Source organism: Chlamydotis macqueenii, chromosome 1 (genome assembly GCF_036417535.1).
Source record: "Chlamydotis macqueenii isolate bChlMac1 chromosome 1, bChlMac1.mat, whole genome shotgun sequence".
NCBI classification, from domain to species: domain Eukaryota; kingdom Metazoa; phylum Chordata; class Aves; order Otidiformes; family Otididae; genus Chlamydotis; species Chlamydotis macqueenii.
Window position 1 is genome coordinate 54,772,358 of NC_141556.1, and position 14,634 is coordinate 54,786,991.

At 46.2% G+C, this 14,634-nt stretch overlaps 1 protein-coding gene across 7 annotated transcripts in view; it reads left to right on the forward strand.

The window, feature by feature from the left end:
- The window catches only part of TCF20 (transcription factor 20), a 132,026-nt gene that overhangs the window by 11,276 nt on the left and 106,116 nt on the right, over positions 1–14,634 (forward strand). For 6 of the 7 annotated variants that reach the window (XM_086751888.1, XM_086751854.1, XM_086751881.1 and 3 more), the window contains exon 2: positions 1,553–1,663. The exons of the other annotated variant lie outside the window; for it this stretch is intronic. The gene's annotated coding sequence lies outside the window, so the exon portion shown is untranslated. The remainder of the gene's footprint in view (positions 1–1,552; positions 1,664–14,634) is intronic. 7 annotated transcript variants of the gene reach the window in all.

Genomic DNA, 14,634 nt, shown 5'->3' on the forward strand with positions numbered 1-14,634 from the left:
GCGAGCTCCACGTGACCACGTCATGTCGAATTCAAGGTCTGTGTCCTTATCTTCAGGGTATTTAATGATCCGGACCTGAGATGCCTTAAACAACTACCTGAAGCTGCCGGGTGGGCATGCTTGTGGCAGGTCCTGCTTGTTGCTGAGCCTAGGGCCCCCAGTCAGCAGCAGAGGCTTTAGGGGCAAGCGTACTAGTCTGACAGCAATATCTGATTTATCAGCCCTGGGCTACACGCTCTTCCCGTTCCCTGCGGTGGCATGCCTTCGCCTGCCTTCTTTCTGCTAATGGCCCCCTCCCGTTTCCCCCAGCTCCGGCTCCGCGCTGTAGCGACCACTTTTCCTGCTGTAAGATCTCATCTTTTAGCCTGCTGCTCCCTTCCCTTTGCAGGAAGACAACTTGTTTTTCCCTTCCCTACTTTTTCCCATCCATCTCTTCTCTGCTTAATCGTCCCAAGGTTTGGGAACACAGAACAGATGTAAGGAGCAACTGGGTGACTGACTGATGTGCCTGGAGATCTTTGTGTGGCTTGAGCTCCCAAATGGGCAGCTGGCCATCTGAACCAGAGGTGTTTCCCAGCCATCCTGCTGACCATTCAGCCAGGCTTCCACTTCTAGTGGGAAGCTGCCCAGCTCCAGGTTGGTTGACTGGGACGCGTCAGCTGGCCATCTGGAAGGGTCAGACTGGCAGTGCTGGCCTTCTGACTGCTGCTGGAACAGATAAATTCCTCTTGGGCCTGTGTTGCCTCTTACGCTTGTGGGTCCTGAGAGCTTGCAGCGCTCATCAGCACTGAAATGAAATGCCGACAGCTGTTGGGTGCAAGACTGTAAGTGAAGTCTTGTTTCAGAGCAAAAGTAGTTGATGTTGGTGGCTCTGGGTTTGGCTGATAGCAAAACGAATTTATGGGTGGACTGGGAAGCCTTGTTTAATGTGGAAGGTTCACACTGTATTTCTCGTACCATGCCTGTTGGTAATGAAAGTGCCTATCACAGCAGACACCAAGCTCAGGTCACCTGGTGTGTTGCTGCTACTGAAGGCTGAGCTCGTTGTGCATGCTAGGGCTCACTTCTGTACTCTGGCTGCTGCCATTTCTTACCCTCTGAGCTCAGGGACCACTTGAACCTTCACCTTCTCGCAATCTGCTCTCCTGCCATCTCCTTGTACGTGCCTGATCTCCTGTTTTCTGCTGTAGCAAGGGCCTGTGCAGGCTCTTGGTTGCATGCCAATGGGCTCTTCAACGCTATCCCTATTTACCCTCTTTTATCTCTTCCCACTCCCTTCCCTATTCCTATTTAATTTCCTTTGGTATGGGATGAACGTTCCACATTGAGTTGGGACGCTGGGTTGAGCTGAGATGGCAGAACGAGGGTGGAGGGGAGGAAGGGGCTCACACTGGTAGATGTGAGTTTCTGCCATCAGCTTGGTCTTTGATCTGTTGATTATTATGGACCTAGCTAAATCAGCTGGATCTGCTAGACAAATGCGAGGTGCTCTGTGTTTTGCCTCCATATTCTACTCTGTTTTTCTATTTTTTTTTTCCCTGAAAATTAATAGGATTCTGCCCGTTGATGATTAAAACATCGCCTGGAGTTTTGGAATGGATCAGATGCGTCAATCAAATGTTACCACATTGCATCCAAAGAGAGGAATGCCATCCAGCTGGGGGTAGGGTCTATTTTTTCTTTGCCCCCATCAGTGTCTAGAATTACTGGAAACCTTTTTGGTTTATAAAATGCAAGAATTTTTAATAGAAAGTGCTAGTTTTCAAAATTAATTACTGTGTGAAAATTTGACTGCTTTCTTTTTTTTTTATTTATTTACTGTGGAGCAATGTTGTGCCTCTTTATATTCAAAATGTTATTAATAATCTTGAGGCTTTGCAGGGCTTTAGTAAAGAAAACATTTCAGTAACTACTTCAGATATTTTTGGAGGGAAATTTGGTGTTTTAAATGAGACATAAATCTATTCTGATTACTAAGAAAGATGAAAATAATTTAACTTTTTTTCAGAATGTCAAAGTTCAGGTCGTTGGTCCCAGTTCTAGAAATTAATGTAAAACAGACTGATACCCCTGCATAAACTCTTGCAACGAGGGGGAGGCAGCAAACAGATCAGTAGGGAGCTGGAGCTCTTTGTGTACCGCTTGTGGGTACGTGGCTGCTGTGGCAGCAGGTATAACATGAAATGTGTAATGAAATAGTTGGAGAGAATGTGAATCTGGAGCCTCACACAGGCTTAAAGCACAGGTTGCAGCCTGAGCGGCAAACTGAAGTGGCTTTTTGGCTCCCTTCCACTTGGTAGTGCGTGGCTACCCATTATCCTCTTGCCGGTGTGCCACTTGGCTGTTTCAGCAGAGAGCCTGCAGAGACAAAACACCTAACTGGCTCTCAGAAGTGGGATGGACTTTCCAGGTCAGGCGTGAGGAGATGTTTATTAGAGTTTGTGTCCGGAAGTAATGCTGTTCCAGTGTTGCTTACTAGAAATCTGAAGCTCCTTATGTTTCATGTTGATTTCCTGTTCTTGTTAAAATCGCTTTTGCTTTAGAAATCAAGGGTCTTAAAGCTGAGGGGTTTGACAGAGTGTGCTGCAGAATGATTCTTTTCTCCTCAGTATGTAAGTTTCCTGAATGAATGATTTTGAAGTGCAGTGGTATTTCCCTGCAGAGCCTGCTTCTGTTAAGTCTTTAGACTGTCACAGCAACAGCGAGACTACTAGTGCAATATTAATAATTTATGTGTGTCCCTCATTTTGGACCTTTGTCAGTCATTTCAGCCTCGGCAGGCGGAGAGAGATGAGAAAAGCACGTAGATGTTTTGCTCTGTTCTCTCTGCATATCTTCTCAGGATAGGCGAAGGATTTTTGGTCTCCGGAGAGTGTCTATCTGGAACCTTTTAGCAGTGCTAAATTTACAGAAATAATACCAGAAAATAGCATAATGGTGTCTCGTTTCAGTCATTTCTGCATAGGGTTGTTCTGTTTTCATTGGACGTCTGCAGCAAGTGCGGTTCAGATGTTCATGAGCTTTGCCTGGTTGCAGTAGGTGAGGGAGAGGTGAACCTTTTATGGTTCCCTTCTGTGGGATGAGCCCAGCCAGGGTTTTGCTGCCTGTGTATAATCAGCCCCAAATGTTTCTGTGCTGCTGCAGCTGCACATAGCTTTCTTCTAAACTGGGATTTATGTCCTTGATTGTCTCCCTCACCCTCTTCTAAAGGGAGGGAGATGGTCAGATAGTTTGTGTGTTTCCTGAGTAGGTCTTGCTTGAGGTGAGGAGCAGAAGACTATGAGCCAAATGTGTCTTCAGAAACAAGGCTGACAAGAGGATGTCACCAGAGAATTGTTGCAGGCTTGTGCTTGGTGTTAGCAATCACCTGAACACCTTGCACCTTGGCTGTCTACAAGGCACTTCTCCATCAAATCCTGTTGGAAGCACGGCACTGCATTTTGGGGAGTTTTGGAGGGCCACCGGTGTAGCGTGTGTGAACTAGTTGACGTGTTTCAGCGAGTCTGTGTTCTTGCAGGCAGGTACGGAACAGTTTGAGTCGGATCGGTCTACTTTGAGTGGTATTTAGCAAGCAGGTAAGTAGTTTGTAGGAAGCTGGGGAGTTAGCTCCCATCTGCTGCTGGTGGTTCAAAGTGGTTGATTCACCCCGGGCACCGGGAACCTACAGGTTCTGTGCTGCTGCATCCCAGATGGATGGATGGGTGGGGCTGTCTAGGAGAGGAGAATGTTCTGCAAAGAATTTAGTCTGTATCTTAAGCCTGAAATAGCTTTACTGAGGAAAGACAGATTTCTAGAATAGTTGTTGGGGGGAAACTAATGTTTCTTTAAAATTGGATTACATTGTTTCAAATTCTGTTTTGAAAGTCTTGGCTTGGAAAATAGTTTGGCTCAGAAATCACTCTGTGTGTGCAGAAGGATCTGCAGAAAGATTAACGGATGAGAAGAAACTTGGTCTAATTGTTTTGTGTTGCACTCATTAAAAGATCTTTTCATTTGAGACTGATTTTTTTTTTCGCTGTGGTTTGTACCTTTGTAGTTCAAACATATTCTCCTGGATTCTCTGTGAAGTTTCTCTGAGAGCTTGTATGTACAGTTTGAAAAAAACAAGATATAACTGAGTTAAGATGTCTTGAACTTAAATTTAATTTAATACTTAAATTTTTAAAAATTTACTTAATAAAATTTACTTAATTTAAAAATTACTTAATAAAATTTGATTTTAATACTTAAACTGCACAGCCAAATGGCTTGGCTGCTGCTGAATGGTTGTAGTTCAGAAAGAAACTGAGATGCCTTGTTGGACTTCAAAGACCTTGGTTGCAGCAATGAAAATTTTTTCTTTTTCTTTTTCTTTTGACTGATAAGGGGCTGGAACCTTACTCCTGGCTCTGAACCTGTGTACTTCGTCTAATATATATATATGTATGCATTTGTAATAAAAGACTTCTTGAGAAGCAGCCCTGATTTGTCCTGCAAAACAGAGATAATTGAGAAGCTAAGTTGGAAGACTCTCTTTCCTGTTTTTTACTTTTTTTTTTTTTGCTCCCTCTCCCTTCTCTTTACAAGAAGTTACTTTAAATAGGGAGCTGTTCAGCAGGTTGCAACCAGAATTCTATAATAAGATCTCTGTTCGCTCTCCCTACTTTTTCACATGCAAAGTTGTGGCTGTAATTGTATGACAGCTGCCCTCTTGGCTGACATGCAGCAGATTGAACTGGGGATCTCCAGAGCTAAAAGTGTGAGCTGCTACTCTGTGAGCTAAAGCTCTATAGCTGGAGGCTGTAATGATCTATATCCTTCATGACTGAGTGTAGAAGGGAGCTGCAAAAGGCATTTGCTGAGTTATGGTGCATACAGGGTACTCACTGTGTACATGGTTACTTCCCAGGTGTACTGGAAGCTGTCTTTGAGTGGTTTGTGATAACTGTACAATCTGTTGTCAACTCATGGGTGCTTTAAAATGACAGTCCATTTCGAAGCCTTTCTACCTTGAATAAAATAACTACTAGCCTGTTAGTCAGGCACAGATGTTTGTTGCTGTATGTGTACGTTGTGCTGAATATGAGGAACTCTGATGTTGCTGAGGTCCTTCAACTCTAATGCAATGTGAGAAAGGGTTAACAATACTAAGCACAATATGAAAAATTCTACAGCACCAGTGATGTTCAGACAACTTTGCCTTTATGCTTTACCATCACAGTAGGTTTTTCATAGATGGCACCATTGGGAGCTTTGTAAAAGCAAAGGAAGGAGAAGCTGGAATTGTTGGAATCTCTCCTGTTTCCTAAGGACCAGGAAAACCTGAGCAGTGCCAAAGTTTGTAAGGCTGAGGGAAAATGAAGGGAAGCAGAACCATATGGAGCTTCATGAGTAGTGTCAGCCGTGGGTAGCTTCTGCAACCAGTGTTGTGGGAGAGGGGGAAGTGTGTTACAAGTTGAGACATTGATTTTGAACTTTGTGATGTTCTTAACACCTTCTTCCCCCCCCACCCCATCCCCCAAACAAAAAAAAATATCAAGAAGGGAGATAGGCATCTGCTAGCTTTAAATGGGGCATAATATGCGTTCCTGTGGATCTGCACAGTTCAAAACCAAGCTCATCTTTCCCCCATTCAAAAAATACAGAAAGGAAATGTTTAAGGGAGGCAATTAAACATTAAATAAAGTCAAAACTGAGACAATCTTTTGGACCTAAACTACGAAGTTGCTGCCAGCCCTGTGTGTTAGAAACTTATTTGATGCCATATATATTATTAACATATATTATTCTCTGCTGTAAATTAAGATAATGTCCATATATGTTAGGTCATGTCCAGTTACACAGGTCTGACCATACTAAATCACAGTTTAGTTCACGCTCTGCACCCTAGTTGCATCCTCCACTGCCTTTCTTTGCATAAATTCATGCACACAGGATTAGTATAAAGATACTTTTAGCACGGCCTAAGAAATTCCTATTTCCTCACCTCCCACCTCCCATTCCTGGCCTGTACCACCACTGTCATCCCATCAGTTGTGTGGATGCAACCATTGGTAGGACCATGGTGTAAAATACATCGGTGACCCGATGTGGGTCAAAAGCCCCGTCCCTCTGAATATGTGAAATGACTGAGGCCACAATGATCTAGTCCACAGTGCTGCCTTATAAGAAGCAGTGTTGGTACAATTGAGGAGGAGGTGTTGCAGGAGGGGCAGAGGGAATTTCTTAAGTTGGTGTTACTCCTGAAAGAGGCATCTTGTGGGACTGGCCCCATCAGGCCATCTCACCAGTACCGGGGCTCAGTTCTCTGCTGCCTGCTCTGTCGCTCCTTACAGAGACTGCAGGATGGGGCTTCCCCCGCGTCCCATGGGAGCCTGTTCCACAGCCTAATAGACTTCACTGTCAGGAAACATTTCTTGATTATGCTTTAATCACGGGTGTCAAACTGGTCCCTGGAATGACCTTAGCCTGCATCAATACAAGTGGTTTGCACACGCTGCCTGGAGCCTGCCTCCCCTTCTCCTCTGGCATTTATTGCAGGCCTGTTTCAGCAGCAGGCAGCTGTACCTTGGCTCAGACTCAGCTGTCCTTAGTGCCACTGTTGGAGGCCGTTGCAGAAGTATGGAGCTGGGAGCCCACATCAGGGGCCTGAGTTGTGATCTGAGACGGGCTACTCACTTGGAGTAGGTTTTCAAGAATCCAGGCTGCTGGCAAGCGAGCAGATACAAGCTGAAGCAGCATTCGTGTGTGTCTCTACCTTGGATAGAGCCAAGTCCAAGGAATCTGTTACAGCACAGCTATACCCTGACCTAATTAAGTTGCTGTCAAACTCGAGAGTGTGGGTAAGGCTCCAATATATTTCTGCAGTCGGTTTAAAGCAGGTCTCTCGATTTCTTTTACATGACAGTTTGTGCTGTCTATGTTGAAGAGGGTAGGGTGAGCAACCCAGCCAAGCCATTTGTCTGCGAGGCTGTGGAAATATCAAGCATGAGGCTCCACAGTGAAGACTCTGCGTGCACTGTATCCAGTTTAGCAGGTGTGGAGGAAGACTCTGCCTTGCTGTCTGTTCAAGGGATGGCTCTCTCCCCTGGCTGATGGCAGTCACTGCCAGGTTGCGGTGGCTGGCTGTGAGAGATGGATGGGTGGATGGGGTGCACCCACTATGTTGCAGCTATAGTACGCAGGCTGGTTGCACTAGAAGACTTTCTTTCCCCTCTCCTAGCACACAGCACATCTGGACTTCACGTAAGCATTTGCTGTCTTCCAAGTCTCTTTGTTGCTGCTTGCTGAACCCCCTCCATTCCTTGTATTCCCTTTCCAAGGTAGGATGAGTTGAGCAGGTTTCAGTGCTGCAGAGGTGAATGTGTCTTGGACTTGTATCATAGCATTATGGAATCAGTGCTATTTTCTGGTTTGTTCCTAGTAGAGTCAGACATTTTGCTTACTCCCCTATTTGCTTCTGTGATATTGGAAGACCTCATTATGTGATGTCTTTTTACAGGATGGATGTAATTACTCCAGAACCAGAGGGTGTATGAACTGTTCAGACAATGACCTGTTAAACTGTTCACAACTGAATTGGTTGTGACACCAGAGATGTGAAGTAGCTTCCTTACTGTGTTTCTCCTGATCCCCTCCTCTGCGTCCAGGGTAGACCCCTCTGTATCCCCATCCAGTTCATGTCCAGGCTGTTCCTCACTGCTCTGCTAGGGAGTTATTTCTGTGGTGTCCCCACACGGTCCCCGCTCCTTACCTGCTGTGGGTTCAAATCCTCCTCCTTGCTCCACAGAGGTCCTGGTCCACCTTTCATCAGTCCTTTACCATAATCGGCTCTTCTCCATAGCTCTGCCTTTCCTGACTGTACTGCCTGCTTCACAAGGGAAAGCTTTTTGCTTTGCTTTCTCCCATTCCCATGGGAGAAATATAACTTATGTCTTATCTAGAGGTGCATAAAACATGGCCATGCTGTCACCAGTTTTTTGGTTTTTTTACATCCTATTTGGTTCAGGTCATCTCTTTCCAGTTACCCATGCATGAAGTATCCCTCTTCCCTTATCTCTGTTTTCATGGGGTTTGCATGCAGCGTCTCGCTCTCCTGGGGCTAAGTGCCATGCCTGTTGAATTCAAGGGTGTAGTTTTGTGAGCGTTGTTTTCAGCATCCCCTGCTGCTGCTCCTGAGCTGCTTGTTCAGCTGTGCCAGTGCAGCTGAATGTGATGCTGTACACTGAACTGGATCAGGGAATTGATCTGGATTAAAGTAGCCAGGGCGGAGAGGAAAGTTGCTTAACCCATAGAAATACTTGAGAAACTGCAGTTTAAGGGCACCCTTTGACTAACAATCTCTCTATTTTAGAAATGCCTTGTTTAAATGTAGAGTTGCTGCCTCCCAGCCTTCAACCCCTCCTCCCAAACTCGAAACAACAGCAGCCAGCCTGCTTCAGGCTTAGAGCAGCTGCTGCAGGTTAAGATGCACTGTGCAGCCGCTCTGGGAAGCGTGGGCTATGACACTGTTTGGAAGGGTCGAGGACCCCCTGGAGTAAAAATGGATGTATGTCAGTCTGCAAAATCATCCTTGTTGTGCAACATGTCAGGCTTAGAAAAAGCTTCCTCCTCATCCTAATTACTGGTCTGGTTTTACCCTGAGCTTTATTAACGTTCCAGGACCTTGCTGTGTCACTAAGTTCTCGGGAAATGTGGCATACCTCTGGATGCTGGCTTGAACCTTTGAAAATGCTTGCTCCTGCCCGGCTCTGCGGGACACGTTTAACCTGCCCCATCCCTCCTGAGCCGCTTGAGCGGAGCCCCGTCTGGTGGCTTTGCTCCCGCTCTTCCACTTGGCTTTCACGCACCCTTCCCTGCCTTATCTGTTTGTGCGCTCCCAACTTCATGCTGTCCTGGGTTTAATTTTTGTTTAAGATCTTCGTTCCTTTAATGACAGCGGGAACTGAAGGCTGTTCTCGGTGGGGGCTGCAGTGCACGGCTGTGCTTGAGGTAATGAGACTTGATGAAAACCTCTTGTTACTGTGGCAAGATTTCTTCCTTCTCTGTGTTTAAGAAAAGAAGAGGGGGAGAGAAAAGAAAAAGTGACAGGCTCTGCTGGATATGTTAATATATTTTTAATGGCTTGCATGTGGCTAGCCGAAGACTTATTTGTCCAGCCTGCAAGAAAAGTGGAGCAGCGTGTTGTTCTTGTGCACCTTTGACTGAAATTAGCCAGGAGTTGAAATGGGGGAGAGAGAGGGTTGGGTGAAAATTTCACAGAAATCCTGATGATACAAATGAAATCTGTTAGAGATGGAGGGGAGATGGCAGGGAGAGCAAGAAGATTGGATCCCAGATACCTCCTCCCCCTCCCCAAATCTTCCTCTTTTTCTGGAATATTCCAGCGTCTGCGATCATCAAGAGAGCTACTGTCTCAGACTGTGGTATTTCTACCAGTGGTGAGGGGAGAGATTTTTCTGAAGTAATTGCTGTATTTCTGACGAGATACAAAAGGTTTACACTATGGTGGCAAGCTGGGGAGGGGAGGGAGCTGCGAGGTTGCAGAGGGAGGTGTGGATGGGGGGGGGGTGCTGCGCATTTTCTCCTTCCAGCCTTAATGTGCTAGTTAAGCTGCAGGCAGGATGAGGCTGGTGGTCTGAGCCGACTCCCCAGGGTGATGTGAGGTTTTGCTACTTTCCTGTTCCAAACACATGCAGAGCGTTGCTGGGGCTTGGGGGCAGCTGGGCCAGGGCAGCTGTGGGTCCTGCGGGTCAGGAGCCCAGCGGCTGGGGCTGCGGTGCGGGGTGGCAGGTTAGAGCAGAGGTGTGCTCGATGGAGCTGTGAGGAGGAACACACAGGAGGAGAGTAAGAGCTGCTGGCGAAGAATTAATGCTGCATAGCCCTGGGGAGAGAGGGAGAGAGAAGCAGCGAGGAGCCCTGGCCCTGATGCGTGCCGATTAGAGCAGCCGGGAGAGGATGGCCCTGGTGACGCATTGACACGTTGGCTGGAAGGGCTTACGGTACGGACCGGTACGACGGACCGAGCCCATCCCCAGCAGCTCCCACCACAGGAGGATTGAGGGAGCAGTGGCATCTCTCTTTCATCCTTGCACTCTCATTCTTAGAAAATCCCAGTCAAGGGCAGTGTAACCCTGGGGCAGGAAGAACAGTGAATCAGGTAGGCACTAAACTAGCATTTCCCTGATGCCAACTTGTTGTTCCTTAGGAAACAGCTTCTGTGCCAGCTCTGTATCTCCCCTGTATTCAGCGACAAGCCCAACTCTCCATGTCCACTCACGGGAAGTCTGTCCACCCAGTGTTGAGCCTGTGTGGTTTGGGGAGGTCTCCTCCAAGTGAGGAAGCCAACGTGCGAGAGGCCTCTTGTCAAGGCCATAAAGGCATGCTAACATCTGTTGAGGCAGGTGCATTGCTGGGGTCACTGTTGGGAGGAGGCTGGGAAGTCGTTTTCTTGAGTCCCTGCCCAGTCCTGGAGTAGTGTGTGTGAGAGTTGCCAACAGTCCTTGGCTGGCTTCTTGTTTCCATCAAGTGACAGTGGTGCTGGAAAATGTCCTGCTACAGATGAATGTCTCTTCTTGGTGGCAACATCTCTGGGTGTTCCTGAAGTAGCATCCTAGCAGGGTCAAAGCTGTATTTCTCTCCTTTTTTTTTTTTAAAAAAAAAACATTAAAAGTTTGACTGTCTATTTAATTTTGGAGCCAAGGAATGGTGCTAGACTGGTGACTCTAGGGACATCCTTTGTAGCCTGCCCCTGCCAATGTACCAGATTGCTGACTCCCAGCCGAACTGTCCCCTCTGATTTTTAAGTAGCAGAAAAACAGTTTGTGGGAGATATCTCCGAGAATACTGTAAGTTTCTTTGTGTTACACAAGACTGGAAGCACATATGGTGAGTTAACAATATCGTAACTGAAAGGATGGCAACTCGTTAGCCTGCTCTGACCCGATTGCTTGGCTGATCTGACCATACCCTTATTTAGCTTCAAATTAACTTTCAGCTGATTTAGTAAAAATCGGTTTAGAAGTGAAGCAGGCAAATCAGGGACACATTTGCCTTCTGTATAAATCTGTCCACACAGGGGTTTAATGCCATTTTACCCGTCTGCTTAGGAAGTACTTCAGCTTGCCTCTCCCGTGCGTCCCCGTGCAGGCAAGCCCTAGTTTTCAGTCAGCGTCCACTGCTTTCTTAACCCAGTTTTCCAGCGGGGCTGAAGTTGCTGACGGCATCATGACTTATCCAAGAGCATGAGTGAATGTGAATTGGCACAAAATCAAAACCAGAGACCCACCAGGCTCCCAGTCCTGTAAATTCTGGGTTGTTGAAGCCCTGCTTTGCTTGAGTAGCCAACAATAACAGACAGCTAATAAAGTCATATAGTATTATTTTTACTCTGGCCTCTTCCGATGATAGTGTGCTTATAAAACAATCGGAAGGTTTTTGTTTGTCTCCTTAAGCATGCTTTCTAGTGTCCTGTCAAAGATGACCCAAAGAGAATGTTTGTTTTACACTAGGCTTGTACCAATTTATCTCCCCCCTCCACCCCACCATGATGGATTTAAAAAATGGTACTGTCATCAAGCCTGCTATATCTAAGGCTACGATAAAGAGTAATGCGTGCTCTGTGTTTTAATTTTTTGAGAGGCTTAGTTGGAGAACTGTTGCTGAGGTATAATGGATGTTTCTATGAGCTCTAATACTTTAATTGTAGGTAACAGAGTTTTGAGTTACTGGCTGTCTTCAGCTTAAAACAACCGAATAAATACAGGTCTTGGTACAGACAATAGCAAAAGCAAGTGAAGACCAACTAGAATTTGATGTAGGCTGAGTAAAATCCCATTCCCTTTTAACATCACAGCTTTCAGTTTCTCTCTGTTTAGAAGGACATCATTTTCTTGGTCTGTTGATTGTCAGTCTTTCAGCCTAGAAAAAACTGTCATTGCTAGATGAGGAAGACGGAGGAGGTAAAGGAAATGGCCAGAATTTTTGTCTTGACGTTCTTTATGCAGTATGTTTTTAAAATTAAAATCAAATCCCCAAACTGAAACAAAAGACAAACCACAAAGTCACGTGCACCTATTTTTAATTTTAAAGATTATTTTAAGGTGATCTCTAGCAATCTCATGCCACAAGCCACTTGCTGTAATAACATCCCCTCTACTAAGATGCATTGCCATAGCCCTGCTTTTCTGTAGGCTTTACAAGCACAAGGCTGTGCAACATGATTTTCTTGCTTTCTAGTTGTTTACTAAGGGTCTCAGAAGACCACGGAGTATCTTGCTAATGTTGCACACAGGTAAAAAGTGGGCATGTTATTCTGGGAGGGGAAAGGAGTCTCCTTACCGTGGCGTTTAATTCCCTTACGCAGGAAGGGGAGCACACAAAGCTTGGGGAAGGCAGCTGACATGGGTACCCATCAGGGTCCAACAAGGGTGTCCAGTGAAGTGGCAGTGAGGTTTGTTCATTCATTTGATAATCCTTCACCCCAAGCTTGCCCCAGTACTTCTTCTCTCACTCCCATTAACCGTTCTCTCTCCTGGGAATCTGCAATCCCGTTGAGGGGAGTAGGGAACTGCAGCCTGTGAACTGCACCCAGCAGCTCGTGGTGGCGGTTGCGGCTGCTGCTAAATCAGCCAGCTGAGCACCTGCTGTCTACCCGCTAAGGGAACTCAGCAGCCAGCTATTTGTTGTTAAAGTGACATGGTCAAAATAAAAATCCTATTTTAAGCAGGCTCTTCCTTGCATTCCTGAATAAGGTACTGGACTATTAAACTAAATTAAATTTTAAAAATCGCATTGGTCTCCCTTTTGTAGCCAGAGGGGATAGCCTCGGGCATCAGGTATGAATTACCTAGGCGCCCTGCAACCACAACTTTGAATCCCAGCAGGCTTGGCTTAGCCCTGTGTGCTGAGGTCGATAAATTGACTTCCATGCAGCTTATTATGTGGGGCTCTTTCAGATGTGACCTTATTAAAACCTAGAGTCTTCTCTGGACATTAACAATCTCATGGCTGTTTCCCTAAGTATAGGGGAGGGTGTTGCTGCGGTGTCCTTGACAAAATCTCTTCCTTCCCCAAAATCTCTGCTGAGAGGGGCACATGCTGGTCGTTCACCGAGCCTCAGATACAACAGCAGCATGTTGTTGAGAACGGATTCTTCTGTGAGGGGCATCAAAAGCAGGTATCAGCCTCATGCTAGTGTAAGGGCTAAGGGTACGAGCAGGGAGGCTCTTCTCTGAATGAGTAGTTGCATACTACACTTGATTACATTGTATTGTTGGTGAGACTCCTGTTTTTCATTAAAAAAAAAAAATCCCAGCTCAATCTAGCCAGCTGTTGTATCATTTCATAACCTCAGACTGTTTCCTTCTCTCCTCCTGACCAATCAGTTCATTTTTGTAGTGCCCTCAGAGCCTCTGCCTTCTCTGTCTCCTCTTGAACTTCCTACCCCCATTCTTCATATGCTTGGCCATAAGTCAACATTGAAACGCCTGTGTGCTCAGATGGGAGTTAAAAACTGCGATGAGATATTTAGTATGTGGAAGACAAAACTGACTTGCCACAAACATACGGGAAAGAGAACGGAGTGACCCAGCGTCCTAGGCTGAGGCTCAAGCTAGTGCCTCCTCTGTTTTCCCTTGCCTCCCAGCCTCCTGAGAAAGTTGGAGGTTTCTGCCAGAGTGTCACGTCTCTTCTCCTGCTTATCTTCCAGTGCTCTTTTTTACTGGCCCTTTTCTTTTCATCCTTGCTCAGAGCATCTTGGGTGGCACGCAAGTAGAGAATGAATGAGCCTTTGTACCTGACACCGGCTCTTGTCAGGAGGGGAAGAGGAGCACCGCGGTTAGGGCACTGTCCCTGTCTTTGGTTCCCCTGTTCAGATGCTCCGCTCTCTGCAAAATGGGGCTGTTGCAGCCCACAGGGCTGGAGGATGTGCGTGCTTACAGGCTGCGAAGCGCTAGGCAGCAGGAGAGGGGAAGGCTGGGGATCGGCAGCTGCGGACCTGCCCCTGCCCTGCGGTAGCAAAGTGGAATTGGCACCTTGGGCTTCGCTGGGAAACAGAGGGCAAGAGCTAATAAAAGATCAGTTTCTAATCTTCTGTTTTGGGGGAAATGCTTAGCAGCAGCAGAAGTGCTGGAGCCGCTGATCTACAGATTGCTGTGGCTTGGCGTAGTCTCGTTTCACATTATAATGATTTTCTATGAGCCTGTGTCTGTGCGCGTGTTAATGAAGGCTTTGGTTCAGTACAAGCTGTTATTACTGGACGACGATTTCTTGGTCTCTTTCACAAGCAAGTGAATTTTCCCAGTGTCCTGCCTCTTTGTATGCACATGCATGCACATGTGTGTGCACTTGGGGATCTTTCAGGATGGAAAGTGCAGTGGAAATGTAAAATACTATAATTATGTGCAGCGTTCATTTCTATTTTCGCTCTGCAGTCAGCTTGGCAAGTGGAACTCTGCGTCTGGGCAGTCTCATATCTGATCAGATCTATTTGTCTGTGCTTTTTTGCATTGTGGTTTACAGCCTTGCAATTGAAACCTTCGAGATTACTTAAAAATGGAACAAGAGCGTGCCTCCATTGAGCTTTGTAAAGGCCATTTCTTCTAGTGCAAAATAATGGGCTTAAATGACTTGACAGTGCTCCTTTTAAATCCACCA